The 13,625-nt window shown below is 50.0% G+C and overlaps 1 protein-coding gene across 2 annotated transcripts in view; it reads right to left on the bottom strand.

Moving 5' to 3' along the window:
• The window catches only part of LOC110495851 (cytoplasmic protein NCK2), a 62,124-nt gene that overhangs the window by 2,579 nt on the left and 45,920 nt on the right, over nt 1-13,625 (bottom strand). The window lies entirely within an intron of this gene.

Here is a 13,625-nt window from a genome sequence, read left to right on the forward strand (position 1 = left end):
GGCTGCAGCCAGGGAGAGAGGTAAACACTTCAGATAGAGTTAGGGGGGAGTGAGAGGTTCTGGGTAATTAGTGCTGGAAGGAAACTGAAGGTAAGGCCAGAGGAGAGACCGGGGGGGGGGGGGCTTGTTCTGGCTATTGATAGTAGAGGTTGACCGATTAAATCGGAATGGCTGATAACAATCGGAAATGGGTATTTTTGGGCGCCAATTATTATTATTTTTTATACCTTTAGTCAGTTAAGAACACATTCTTATTTTCAATGACAGCCTAGGAACGGTGGGTTAACTGCCTTGTTCAGGGGCAGAACGACAGATTTTTACCGTGTCAGCTCGGGGGATCCAATCTTGCAACCTTACAGTTAACTAGTCCAACGCAATAACGACCTGCCTCTCTCTCATTGCACTCCACAAGGAGACTGCCTGTTACGCAAATGCAGTAAGCCAAGGTAAATTGCTAGCTAGCATTAAAATGATCTTATAAAAAACAATCAATCATAATCACTAGTTAACTACACATGGTTGACGATATTACTAGATATTATCTAGCGTGTCCTGTGTTGCATATAATCTGACTGAGCATACAAGTATCTAAGTATCTGACTGAACGATGGTAGGCAGAAGCAGGCACGTAAACATTCATTCAAACAGCACTTTCGTGCGTTTTGCCAGCAGCTCTTCGTTGTGCGTAAAGCATTGCACGGTTTATGACTTCAAGCCTATCAACTCGAGATGAGGCTGGTGTAACCGAAGTGAAATGGCTAGCTAGTTAGCGTGCGCTAATAGTGTTTCAAACGTCACTCGCTCTGAGCCTTCTAGTAGTTGTTCCCCTTGCTCTGCATGGGTAACGCTGCTTCGATGGTGGCTGTTGTCGTTGTGTTGCTGGTTCGAGCCCAGGGAGGAGCGAGGAGAGGGACGGAAGCTTTACTGTTACACTGGCAATACTAAAGTGCCTATAAGAACATCTAATAGTCAAAGGTTAATGAAATACAAATGGTATAGAGGGAAATAGTCCTATAATTCCTATAATAACTACAACCTAAAACTTCTTACCTGGGAATATTGAGGACTCATGTTAAAAGGAACCACCAGCTTGCATATGTTCTCACGTTTTCTTACATGGCACATATTGCACTTTTACTTTCTTCTCCAACACTTTGTTTTTGCATCATTTAAACCAAATTGAACATGCTTCCTTATTTATTTGAGGCTAAATTGATTTTATTGATGTATTATATTATGTAAAAATAAGTGTTCATTCAGTATTGTTGTAATTGTCATTATTACAAATAAAAAAATAAAATGAAATAAAAATTGGCCGATTAATCGGTATCGGCTTTTTTGGTCCTCCATTTTATCGGTATCGGTGTTGAAAGATCATAGTCAGTCGACCTCTAATTGATAGGCGATGTTAATTCCTCTCAGGCAGCTACTGACCAGACTACTGTAAAGGAAGGCTGTTTAGGAGACAGGAAACGTAGATCAGATTACACCGAGGTGGTCGGGAGGGTGGACAAGTTCTGCATCCCAAATTGCACCCTATTCCCTACATAGTGCGCTACTTCTGACCAGAGCCCTATAGGCTTTGGTCAGAACATGGTCAAAAGTAGTGCACTAAAACCCTATGTAGGGAATAGGGTGACATTTGGGACACTTACTATGGAGTGTTCGGTTGGCTCTCTCGCTGGAAAATATTGACCTTTAACCTCTTTCAACAACAACCCCCCAAACCGGTCCCCCACTGTAAACTACTCCTGTAAAATTAGGCTCCTCCTTTCACTTTAGACTCTCAATCCCTCAAACTATCTATTTAAGACAATATAGAGAATCACTCATGCAAGCAGAAGGAAGAGGATCATTGTTGTTTAAAGCCTAGTGTTAGAGAGAATTAACCTCAACCCTCTCAGCCACTCCCTCACAGCCAGGTAGGAGAGCACTCCGAAAGGTCACCAACAACCACTCCACCCCCTCTCTTCCTCCTCCACCCCACCCCCCCTCTTCCTCCTCCACCCCGCCCAATCTCATGCATGAAACAAGGCGGCTTTCTGACCTTCGGTGTCCTTGACGCTTAACCGGCCTTCTGCTCCAACGGAGCACGCAGCCAACCAGGGACAGTGTTGGTTTTGAGTGTACAGCAGCACACCGTTCGTACAAGAGCGCGCAAACCTGGAGATGAGATGGGCTGAACACGGGTTTGTAATAAGCAGGCAGCAGGCAGCAGGCAGCAGGCACGCACACAGACAAACACTTGTATTCAAAATGTGGAGCTCATCTCACAATGACAAACACATCTGCTCACGGGAAGCATCACGTAGCTTACACGTGCCCAGTAACACACAGCACAGATAACACGACGCCGGTGGGACCAAAAAAAAACATGATTAAATCATAGACCTCTCGGTCTCCCATCATAGTACTACCCCTCGTGAAAAGAGCATATCGTAGACCGAACCAGTTACGTCAAAATACATTTGTCACTCACTGAAAACGCCTTGCCTGCAACGATCGTCATTTACTGCCGTTACACTCGGTGTGCACTTCCAATAAAGGACTAAATAAACATGCACAAGCAAACGAAAACAGTTCAAGGTATTGTTTTGAACCGGAAGAGGCTCCTTTGCCCAGATACTGGTTCAATCATAGACTAGCCTAGATCCTACATACGGAGAAACACACACACACACACACACACACACACACACACATATGGAGACCGACAGGATGATGGACCGAACAAGTTAAATATGACCCACAACAAACAGAATAATACACCCTCAGAGTTAAAATGACGAGAAGACAGCCCTCGTCTCCTTGAATCAGCCTCCACCATGACACACAAAGGCCAGTGGCAGCGTCACAGGGAAAACAGGGATAAGAAGCTGCTTCTGTTTCGGCCTGGGGGGTGGGAAGAAAGTGAGGTGGGGGGGGGGGGGGGGTGGAGGATGGTGAAATACCATCACTTAGCCCCTGTCACAACTATCCCCCATCAACAAGCCATTCCACCCCTCACACAACAAGCTGTGAGGAGGCGGCACCGTCACTATTTATAGCTTTCACAGAAATAAAGGAAATAGCTTAGATTCGTTTTACATACGGGATCGTACAGAGCTGGTGTTTTACACAGTAAAAGGCCCGATGCCTTTTCGAAGGGTTGTAGAGCAAGCAGCAGGCAGGCAGGTAGATTAGCATTTACACACACAACTTTTCTAAGAGATGACGCACATATACCTTCCTTCCTCAGCAAGCTCTGACAGCTGGTCCATGACTTTCATGCTCATTCCTCTGCAGCATGCAACAACAAACGAGGCACTCTGTGCTGCGCTCACACACCACAACGGTAACGACACACTAACTCACAGTCGCCCCCACTAAAGCAACGCTGCGATGACAGTGACAACACTAATTAGACAGCAACAAGCGCTAATGGGAACCTGAAAGATAATACAAAAATAAGTAGGCATAAATCGTGAGGAAGTGCCTTGAGAGCATAAAGCCGGGTTGGGGGGGGGGGGGGGGGGGGGGGGGCTTTACTTGGCTCATTGCGCTCTAGCGACTCCTTCTGACGGAACGGGCGCCTGCACGCCGACCTCGGTCGTCAGGTGAACGATGTTTCGTTCGATACATTGGTGCGGCTGGCTTCCAGGTTAAGCGGACGGGTGTTAAGAGGCGCGGTTTGGACGAATGACTCGACCTTCACCTCCCGAGCCCGTTGGAGTTGCAGCGATGAGACAAGATCGAAATTGGGGGTCAAACTTAAAAAGAATTTAAAACATTTTAAAAGACTGTCTACCCCGATCAACTGGGCCCTCACCAAGCCATCCATCCATTCAACTGGGCCCTCACCAAGCCATCCATCCATTCAACTGGGCCCTCATCAAGCCATCCATCCATTCAACTGGGCCCTCACCAAGCCATCCATCCATTCAACTGGGCCCTCACCAAGCCATCCATCCATTCAACTGGGCCCTCACCAAGCCATCCATTCATTCAACTGGGCCCTCACCAAGCCATCCATCCATTCAACTGGGCCCTCACCATGCCATCCATTCATTCAACTGGGCCCTCACCATGCCATCCATCCATTCAACTGGGCCCTCACCAAGCCATCCATTCATTCAACTGGGCCCTCACCAAGCCATCCATCCATTCAACTGGGCCCTCACCATGCCATCCATTCATTCAACTGGGCCCTCACCAAGCCATCCATTCATTCAACTGGGCCCTCACCAAGCCATCCATTCATTCAACTGGGCCCTCACCAAGCCATCCATCCATTCAACTGGGCCCTCACCAAGCCATCCATCCATTCAACTGGGCCCTCATCAAGCCATCCATCCATTCAACTGGGCCCTCACCAAGCCATCCATCCATTCAACTGGGCCCTCACCAAGCCATCCATTCATTCAACTGGGCCCTCACCAAGCCATCCATCCATTCAACTGGGCCCTCACCATGCCATCCATTCATTCAACTGGGCCCTCACCATGCCATCCATTAATTCAAATGGGCCCTCACCAAGCCATCCATCCATTCAACTGGGCCCTCACCAAGCCATCCATTCATTCAACTGGGCCCTCACCAAGCCATCCATTAATTCAACTGGGCCCTCACCAAGCCATCCATCCATTCAACTGGGCCCTCACCAAGCCATCCATTAATTCAAATGGGCCCTCACCAAGCCATCCATCCATTCAACTGGGCCCTCACCAAGCCATCCATTCATTCAACTGGGCCCTCACCAAGCCATCCATCCATTCAACTGGGCCCTCACCAAGCCATCCATCCATTCAACTGGGCCCTCACCATGCCATCCATTCATTCAACTGGGCCCTCACCATGCCATCCATTAATTCAAATGGGCCCTCACCAAGCCATCCATCCATTCAACTGGGCCCTCACCAAGCCATCCATTCATTCAACTGGGCCCTCACCAAGCCATCCATTAATTCAACTGGGCCCTCACCAAGCCATCCATCCATTCAACTGGGCCCTCACCAAGCCATCCATTAATTCAAATGGGCCCTCACCAAGCCATCCATCCATTCAACTGGGCCCTCACCAAGCCATCCATTCATTCAACTGGGCCCTCACCAAGCCATCCATCCATTCAACTGGGCCCTCACCAAGCCATCCATCCATTCAACTGGGCCCTCACCATGCCATCCATTAATTCAAATGGGCCCTCACCAAGCCATCCATTCATTCAACTGGACCCTCCCCAAGCCATCCATCCATTCAACTGGGCCCTCACCAAGCCATCCATTCATTCAACTGGGCCCTCACCAAGCCATCCATCCATTCAACTGGGCCCTCACCAAGCCATCCATCCATTCAACTGGGCCCTCACCATGCCATCCATTAATTCAAATGGGCCCTCACCAAGCCATCCATTCATTCAACTGGACCCTCCCCAAGCCATCCATTCATTCAACTGGACTCTCACCAAGTCATCCATTCATTCAACTGGACCCTCCCCAAGCCATCCATTCATTCAACTGGACCCTCACCAAGCCATCCATTCATTCAACTGGGCTCTCACCAAGCCATCCATTCATTCAACTGGACCCTCCCCAAGCTATCCATTCATTCAACTGGGCTCTCACCAAGTCCTCCATTCAACTGGGCCCTCACCAAGCCATCCATTCAACTGGGCCCTCACCAAGCCATCAATTCCACCAGGCCCGAGGCGTGTCACAGTGTTTGACCCATACAGCTGACTCGATGCTTAACGATAGACTCTTAATTTATGCTGATTAAGAAGAACAGGCTAGGGACAGTTGCAGGGAAGCAATGTAGAGGACCTGGGGATAACTGTTCAATGTAACAAAATGGTGATTGCAGAGTAACACGAATCATGTATGGCTACTGCAGTGGTACTAGAGGAGTGAGAAAAGTAAGTCATTCGATGAGAAGTGACTGCCAAGCTATTCAGTATCAATCCCAGATATAGGCCCATTTCATGGGCTGACGAATAGAACAGGCTGTGCTTAGTCAGAATGTTCTCCTTGCAATATAAAGCTCAGATGGTCTCCGATAATAGATAATTGGTCCACTGCCCACCATGCTATTAAGTAGCAGTGTGATCCACAAGAAGAATGTGAGTCCAGGTGGTCCTTAGTGCCCTCCTCTCTCTCCTCCCACCCTGTCTGTCTCTCTCTCCTCCAACCCTGTCTGTCTCTCTCCCCCTCCTCTCTCTCCTCCCACCCTGTCTGTCTCTCTCTCCCCCTCTCTCCTCCCTCCTCTCTCTCTCTCTCTCCTCCAACCCTCCTCTCTCTCTCTCTCCTCCCACCCCCTCTCCTCCCACCCTGTCTGTCTCTCTCCCTCTCCTCCCACCCTGTCTGTCTCTCTCCCCCTCTCTCCTCTCTCTTCCCACCCTGTCAGTCTCTCTCCTCCCACCCCGTGTCTCTCCTCTCCTCCCACCCCGTGTCTCTCTCTCCTCCCACCCCGTGTCTCTCTCTCTCTCTCTTCTCCCACCTAGGTGTCTCTCTCTCCTCCTACCCCGTGTCTCTCTCTCTCCTCCCACCCCGTGTCTCTCTCTCTCCTCCCACCCCGTGTCTCTCTCTCCTCCCACCCCGTGTCTCTCTCTCTCTCCTCCCACCCCGTGTCTCTCTCTCCTCCCACCCCGTGTCTCTCTCTCCTCCCACCCCGTGTCTCTCTCTCCTCCCACCCCGTGTCTCTCTCTCCTCCCACCCCGTGTCTCTCTCTCCTCCCACCCCGTGTCTCTCTCTCCTCCCACCCCGTGTCTCTCTCTCCTCCCACCCCGTGTCTCTCTCTCCTCCCACCCTGTCTGTCTCTCTCTCCTCCCACCCTGTCTGTCTCTCTCTCCTCCCACCCTGTCTGTCTCTCTCTCTCCTTCCACCCTGTCTGCCTCTCTCTCCTTCCACCCTGTCTGTCTCTCTCTCATTCCACCCTGTCTGTCTCTCTTCCCTTCCACCCTGTCTGTCTCTCTTCCCCTCCTCTCTCTCTCCTCCCACCCTGTCTGTCTCTCTCCTCCCACCCTGTCTGTCTCTCTCTCTCTCATCCCACCCTGTCTGTCTCTCTCTCTCATCCCACCCTGTCTGTCTCTCTCTCTCTCTCATCCCACCCTGTCTGTCTCTCTCTCTCATCCCACCCTGTCTGTCTCTCTCTCTCTCATCCCACCCTGTCTGTCTCTCTCTCTCTCATCCCACCCTGTCTGTCTCTCTCTCTCTCTCATCCCACCCTGTCTGTCTCTCTCTCTCTCTCATCCCACCCTGTCTGTCTCTCTCTCTCTCTCATCCCACCCTGTCTGTCTCTCTCTCTCTCTCATCCCACCCTGTCTGTCTCTCTCTCTCTCTCATCCCACCCTGTCTGTCTCTCTCTCTCTCTCATCCCACCCTGTCTGTCTCTCTTCCCCTCCCACCCTGTCTCTCTCTCTCTCTCATCCCACCCTGTCTGTCTCTCTCTCTCATCCCACCCTGTCTGTCTCCCTCTCTCCTCCCACCCTGTCTGTCTCTCTCTCTCCTCCCACCCTGTCTGTCTCTCTCTCTCCTCCCACCCTGTCTCCCTCCCCCTACCTCTCTCTCCTCCCACCCTGTATGTCGCTCTCTCCCCCCCCCTCTCCTCTCACCCTGTCTGTCTCTCTCTCTCTCCTCCCACCCTGTCTGTCTCTCTCTCCTCCCACCCTGTCTGTCTCTCTCTCCTCCCACCCTGTCTGTCTCTCTCTCTCATCCCACCCTGTCTGTCTCTCTCTCTCTCATCCCACCCTGTCTGTCTCTCTCTCTCATCCCACCCTGTCTGTCTCTCTCTCTCATCCCACCCTGTCTGTCTCTCTCTCTCCTCCCACCCTGTCTGTCGCTCCCCCTCCTCCCACCCTGTCTGTCGCTCCCCCTCCTCCCACCCTGTCTGTCGCTCCCCCTCCTCCCACCCTGTCTGTCTCTCCCCAATCCCTTCTCTCTCCTCCCACCCTCCTCTCCCTCTCCTCCCAACCCGTCTGTCTCTCTCCCTCTCCTCCCACCCTGTCTGTCTCTCTCGCTCGCACCCTCTCTCCCCCTCCCCTCCCTCTCCCCTCCCACCCTGTCTCCCTCCCCCTACCTCTCTCTCTCCTCCCACCCTGTATGTCTCTCTCTCCTTCCACCCTGTCTGTCTCTCTTCCCTTCCACCCTGTCTGTCTCTCTTCCCCTCCCACCCTGTCTGTCTCTCTTCCCCTCCTCTCTCTCTCCTCCCACCCTGTCTGTCTCTCTCTCTCTCATCCCACCCTGTCTGTCTCTCTCTCTCTCATCCCACCCTGTCTGTCTCTCTCTCTCATCCCACCCTGTCTGTCTCTCTCTCTCATCCCACCCTGTCTGTCTCTCTCATCCCACCCTGTCTGTCTCTCTCTCTCTCATCCCACCCTGTCTGTCTCTCTCTCTCTCATCCCACCCTGTCTGTCTCTCTCTCTCTCATCCCACCCTGTCTGTCTCTCTCTCTCTCTCTCATCCCACCCTGTCTGTCTCTCTCTCTCTCTCATCCCACCCTGTCTGTCTCTCTCTCTCTCTCATCCCACCCTGTCTGTCTCTCTCTCTCTCTCATCCCACCCTGTCTGTCTCTCTCTCTCCTCCCACCCTGTATGTCGCTCTCTCTCCCCCCTCTCCTCTCACCCTGTCTGTCTCTCTCTCTCTCCTCCCACCCTGTCTGTCTCTCTCTCTCTCATCACACCCTGTCTGTCTCTCTCTCTCATATCCCACCCTGTCTGTCTCTCTCTCTCATCCCACCCTGTCTGTCGCTCCCCCTCCTCCCACCCTGTCTGTCGCTCCCCCTCCTCCCACCCTGTCTGTCGCTCCCCCTCCTCCCACCCTGTCTGTCTCTCCCCCTCCTCCCACCCTGTCTGTCTCTCCCCCTCCTCCCACCCTGTCTGTCTCTCCCCCTCCTCCCACCCTGTCTGTCTCTCCCCCTCCCTTCTCTCTCCTCCCACCCTCCTCTCCCTCTCCTCCCAACCCGTCTGTCTCTCTCCCTCTCCTCCCACCCTGTCTGTCTCTCTCGCTCGCACCCTCTCTCCCCCTCCCCTCCCTCTCCCCTCCCACCCTGTCTCCCTCCCCCTACCTCTCTCTCTCCTCCCACCCTGTATGTCGCTCTCTCTCCCCCCCCTCTCTCCTCCCACCCTGTCTCTCTCCCCTTCTCTCCTCTCTCCTCCCACCCTGTCTCTCTCCCCTTCCCCCCTCTCTCCTCCCACCCTGTCTCTCTCCCCTTCCCTCCTCTCTCCTCCCACCCTGTCTCTCTCCCCTTCCCTCCTCCCACCCTGTCTCTCTCCCCTTCCCTCCTCTCTCTCCTCCCACCCTGTCTCTCTCCCCTTCCCTCTTCTCTCTCCTCCCACCCTGTCTCTCTCCCCTTCCCTCCTCTCTCTCTCCTCCCACCCTGTCTCTCTCCCCTTCCCTCCTCTCTCTCCTCCCAACCTGTCTCTCTCCCCTTCCCTCCTCTCTCTCCTCCCACCCCGTCTCTCTCCCCTTCCCTCCTCCCACCCTGTCTCTCTCCCCTTCCCTCCTCTCTCTCCTCCCAACCTGTCTCTCTCCCCTTCCCTCCTCTCTCCTCCCAACCTGTCTCTCTCCCCCTCCCTCTCTCTCCTAATGAGACACTTCACTTAAGGTGTGGTATGAGACTAATGAATCACTCGCCAGCAACTTTCGCTTTATTCAATTTTTATAAAAGCTGATTTTCTTCTCCATGCCTTAGTCTGAAATTAAATTCCAGCACAGGGAGGATATACTGTAAACCAATACCTAGGCTACGTCTACCTATATCTACCCTACAATCACTGATGAATATCAGAGTAAGATGATTATCTGAGGTTTGCCGGGAACTCATTCTCTCATAATTACATTTTTTATTTTCTGCACGATGGCTGGGAGAGCTGTGTGGGTGTACTTAAGAGGACGAGGGGGGTGGAGGACGAAGGAGAGAGGCGGATAGCGCAGTAGGATGGAGAGAGTAGAGTAGAGGCGGAGAGTGCTCGTCTCCCAGACAATACTCTAGTCGTTTAACTCTACACCCCTCTACGGCTCCCCGTCGCTCTCTGTCACTTGTCAAATCAAGCCTTAGCCATTCTTGTCTCAGCAGCAATTTCTCTGTCTGTTCTACTGTCCTCCGATCGCCCATCACAGACTCAATTCCCTTGACAAGTCTCTGCATTCAGATAGGAAGAAACCTCAGCAGTAGCAGCTTCTGGCTCGGAGTAAGCCGAGCACCACTTTTTGTCAAAAGCATCTCACAAGTTCCGGACAATCACAACGTAGTTCGATCTATATATTAGGACTGCAACACGATCAGCTTGACAATACAGGTTTTAAAAACGCTAACATTTAGTACTGACCAGCAACGCTCTGGTTCGCTAGAAGGCACGTCTTCTCCCCTGGCTGAGCAGCATACTACATTTGGGCCCCTGAAGTTGTCAGCAAAGACAACGTGACCACATACATCGCATGGCAACAAATCGAGCCGTGACAACAATGTCCAACTGCCAGCCCTGAATGGTTGAACACCGTATTGACAGAGCCAGTGGCCTGAACACAACCCTCATTACACTAACATTATGACAGAGAAAACGTCAAATCAATGAGGGTAGCACCCCCAGAATGAGGTCTGCAGAGTGGCCAAGACTCAAAGAATGTAGCTAATCAAGAGGAAAGCCCTTTAACCACCTTGTTTACAGAATCAGTGATAAGCAAGAGGCATTAACAAAACATATCTTCATCAGACAACTGTACTTGGAGGGTTCATTTAAAAACACATTGGCTGACAGCCGTCGTATATCAGACTCATATCACGGGTATGACAAGACATCTCTTTTTACTGTTCTAATTACGTTGGTAACCAGTTTATTATAGCAATACGACACCTCGGGGGGGTTGTGGTATATGGCCAACATACTACAGCTAAGGGCTGCATCCAGGCACTCTGCGTTGGGTCGTGCTTAAGAACAGCCCTTAGCCATGGTACGTTGGCCATATACAGTTGAAGTCAGATGTTTACATCCACCGTAGCCAAATATACTTTGTTTTTCAAAATTCCTGACATTTAATCGAAGTACAAATTCCCTGTCTTAGGTCAGTTAGGATCACCACTTTATTTTAAGAATGTCAAATGTCAGAATAATAGTAGAGAGAATGATTTATTTCAGCTTTTATTTATTTTATCCCAGTGGGTCAGAAGTTTACATACACTCAATTAGTATTTGGTAGCATTGCCTTTAAATTGTTTAACTTGGGTCAAACGTTTTGGGTAGCCTTCCACAAGCTTCCCACAATAAGTTCGGTGAATTTTGGCCCATTCCTAATGACAGAGCTGGTGTAACTGAGTCAGGTTTGTAGGCTTCCTTGCTCGCACACGCTTTTTCAGTTCTGCCCGCAAATGTTCTATAGGATTGACGTCAGGACTTTGTGATGGCCACTCCAATACCTTGACTTTATTGTCCTTAAGCCATTTTGCCACAAATGTGGAAGTATACTTGGGGTCATTGACCATTTGGAAGGCCCATTTGCGACCAAGTTTTAACTTCCTGACTGATGTCTTGAGATGTTGCTTCAATATATACACACATACTTTCCTTACCTCATGATGCCATCTATTTTGTGAAGTGCACCAGTCCCTCCTGCAGCAAAGCACCCCCACAACATGATGCTGCCACCCCCGTGCTTCATGGTTGGGATGGTGTTCTTCGGCTTCCTCCAAACATAACGATGGTCATTATGGCCAAACAGTTCCATTTTTGTTTCATCAGACCAGAGGACATTTCTCCAAAAAGTACGATCTTTGTCCCCATGTGCAGTTGCAAACCATAGTCTGGCTTTTTTATGGCGGTTTTGGAGGAGTGGCTTCTTCCTTGCTGAGCGGCCTTTCAGGTTATGTCGATATAGAACTCGTTTTACTGTGGATATAGATACTTTTGTACCTGTTTCCTCCAGCAAGGTCCTTTGCTGCACTGGGATTGATTTGCACTTTTCGCACCAAAGTACGTTCATCTCTAGGAGACAGAACACGTCTCCTTCCTGAGCGGTATGACAGCTGCTTGGTCCCATGGTGTTTATACTTGCGTACTATTGTTTGTACAGATGAACAGTGGTACCTTCAGGCCTTTGGAAATCAGTCCCAAGGATGAACCAAACTTGTGGAGGTCTACAATTTTTTGTCTGAGGTCATGGCTGATTTATTTGGATTTTCCCATGATGTCAAGCAAAGAGGCACAGAGTTTGAAAGTAGGCCTTGAAATACATCCACAGGTACACCTCCAATTGACTCAAATTATGTCAATTAACCTATCAGAAGCTTCTAAAGCCATGACATCATTTTCTGGAAATTTCCAAGCTGTTTAAAAAGGCATGATTATTCAATAGTCCATAAAGAAACATTAAGGTAGATTACAGTTTTAGTTCTTTTGAAAAAGATTCCAGTTGGCAAGACTGTCTGCGTCCCAAATGGCACCCTATTCACTATATAGTGCACTACTTTTGACCTGAGCTCTGGTATAAAAAATAAATAAAAAACATAGCGCACTATATAGGCATCAGGGTGACATTTGAGGCACCCAATGTGAACTGTTCCACTAAGATGAACGGAGGACATGGAGTTGAGTTTCATTCTAGCTGGGTTGGCACCAGGTCATTATTTGTGGGAAGGTGAACGGAGCCAACGTTTCAACAGGCAGAGCATTATACTGACTGGCACCCAATGGAGAGCTAAGAACACATCAGAAGCCTATCAGTAGACCCAGCTCCAAAACAGAAACGGAGGTCATTTGAATCGCTACAAAGGGCTGCAGTTGTGTTGGTAATTATAACACCTCAGTGGTTAGAGATGATTATGTACTGCACTAACCTGATTACTTGGAACACACACACACACACACACACACTTTATGACTAAATAAACATAGAAGATAAGTAGACCTATACTAGATAGGATTCAAATCAACTGGTGACTGACTAAAGCAAATATTGCATCGCTTTGGTGTTTCCAGTGAAAACATGAAGGCATAACACCTGCCGTGGAGAAGGCAAACGTTGAAGCCACGGTTGTAGCAAGTTGTCTGGAGATGATTGGTTAAATGTTCTGACATTTCTACCGATCCCCATTGGGGATGCAAACAATTCAATACAACAACAAGAACATAGCAGTTAGCAAGTTCATGTGTGGGTGCGTTCAAGGCGTGTGTGTGTTTAAGCGCATGCCCGCATTAGGAATCACAGTGTAAGCCTGATGGTATTTGAGTGTGCATTCCTTACACAAAGCAGTAACCCACCTTCCACCACTTCATCTGCCTTGGTGGTGGGAGGGGGGGAGGGAGAGAGTGAGTGAGAGAAAGAGATGCCAAAAAGCTCTGTCTCACACTACAGGCCTGACAACAGAGAACAAAGAGAGCTGTAGTGGATATAGAGTTCCCCCTTTGAACAGTGTCTCCAGGTTTATATTAATTGATAAATAGCTGGATTGGTAGGGAAGAGTATGTGTCACTGTTAGCAGCAGAAAACACCCTCAGGTTACTCACTATTTATACAACGGGTGGGGTCTAATCCCGGCGCTGATTGGTTAAAACCGCATTTCAGCCGGTGTTTATTCCACAAGTTACCACCGGCTAAAGCTATGACGTGGAAATGCCTATTTACTCTGTTCCATCTCACTGTGCAATCCACTGTCTCATC

This window comes from Oncorhynchus mykiss, chromosome 18, assembly GCF_013265735.2.
Source record: "Oncorhynchus mykiss isolate Arlee chromosome 18, USDA_OmykA_1.1, whole genome shotgun sequence".
NCBI classification, from domain to species: Eukaryota; Metazoa; Chordata; class Actinopteri; order Salmoniformes; family Salmonidae; genus Oncorhynchus; species Oncorhynchus mykiss.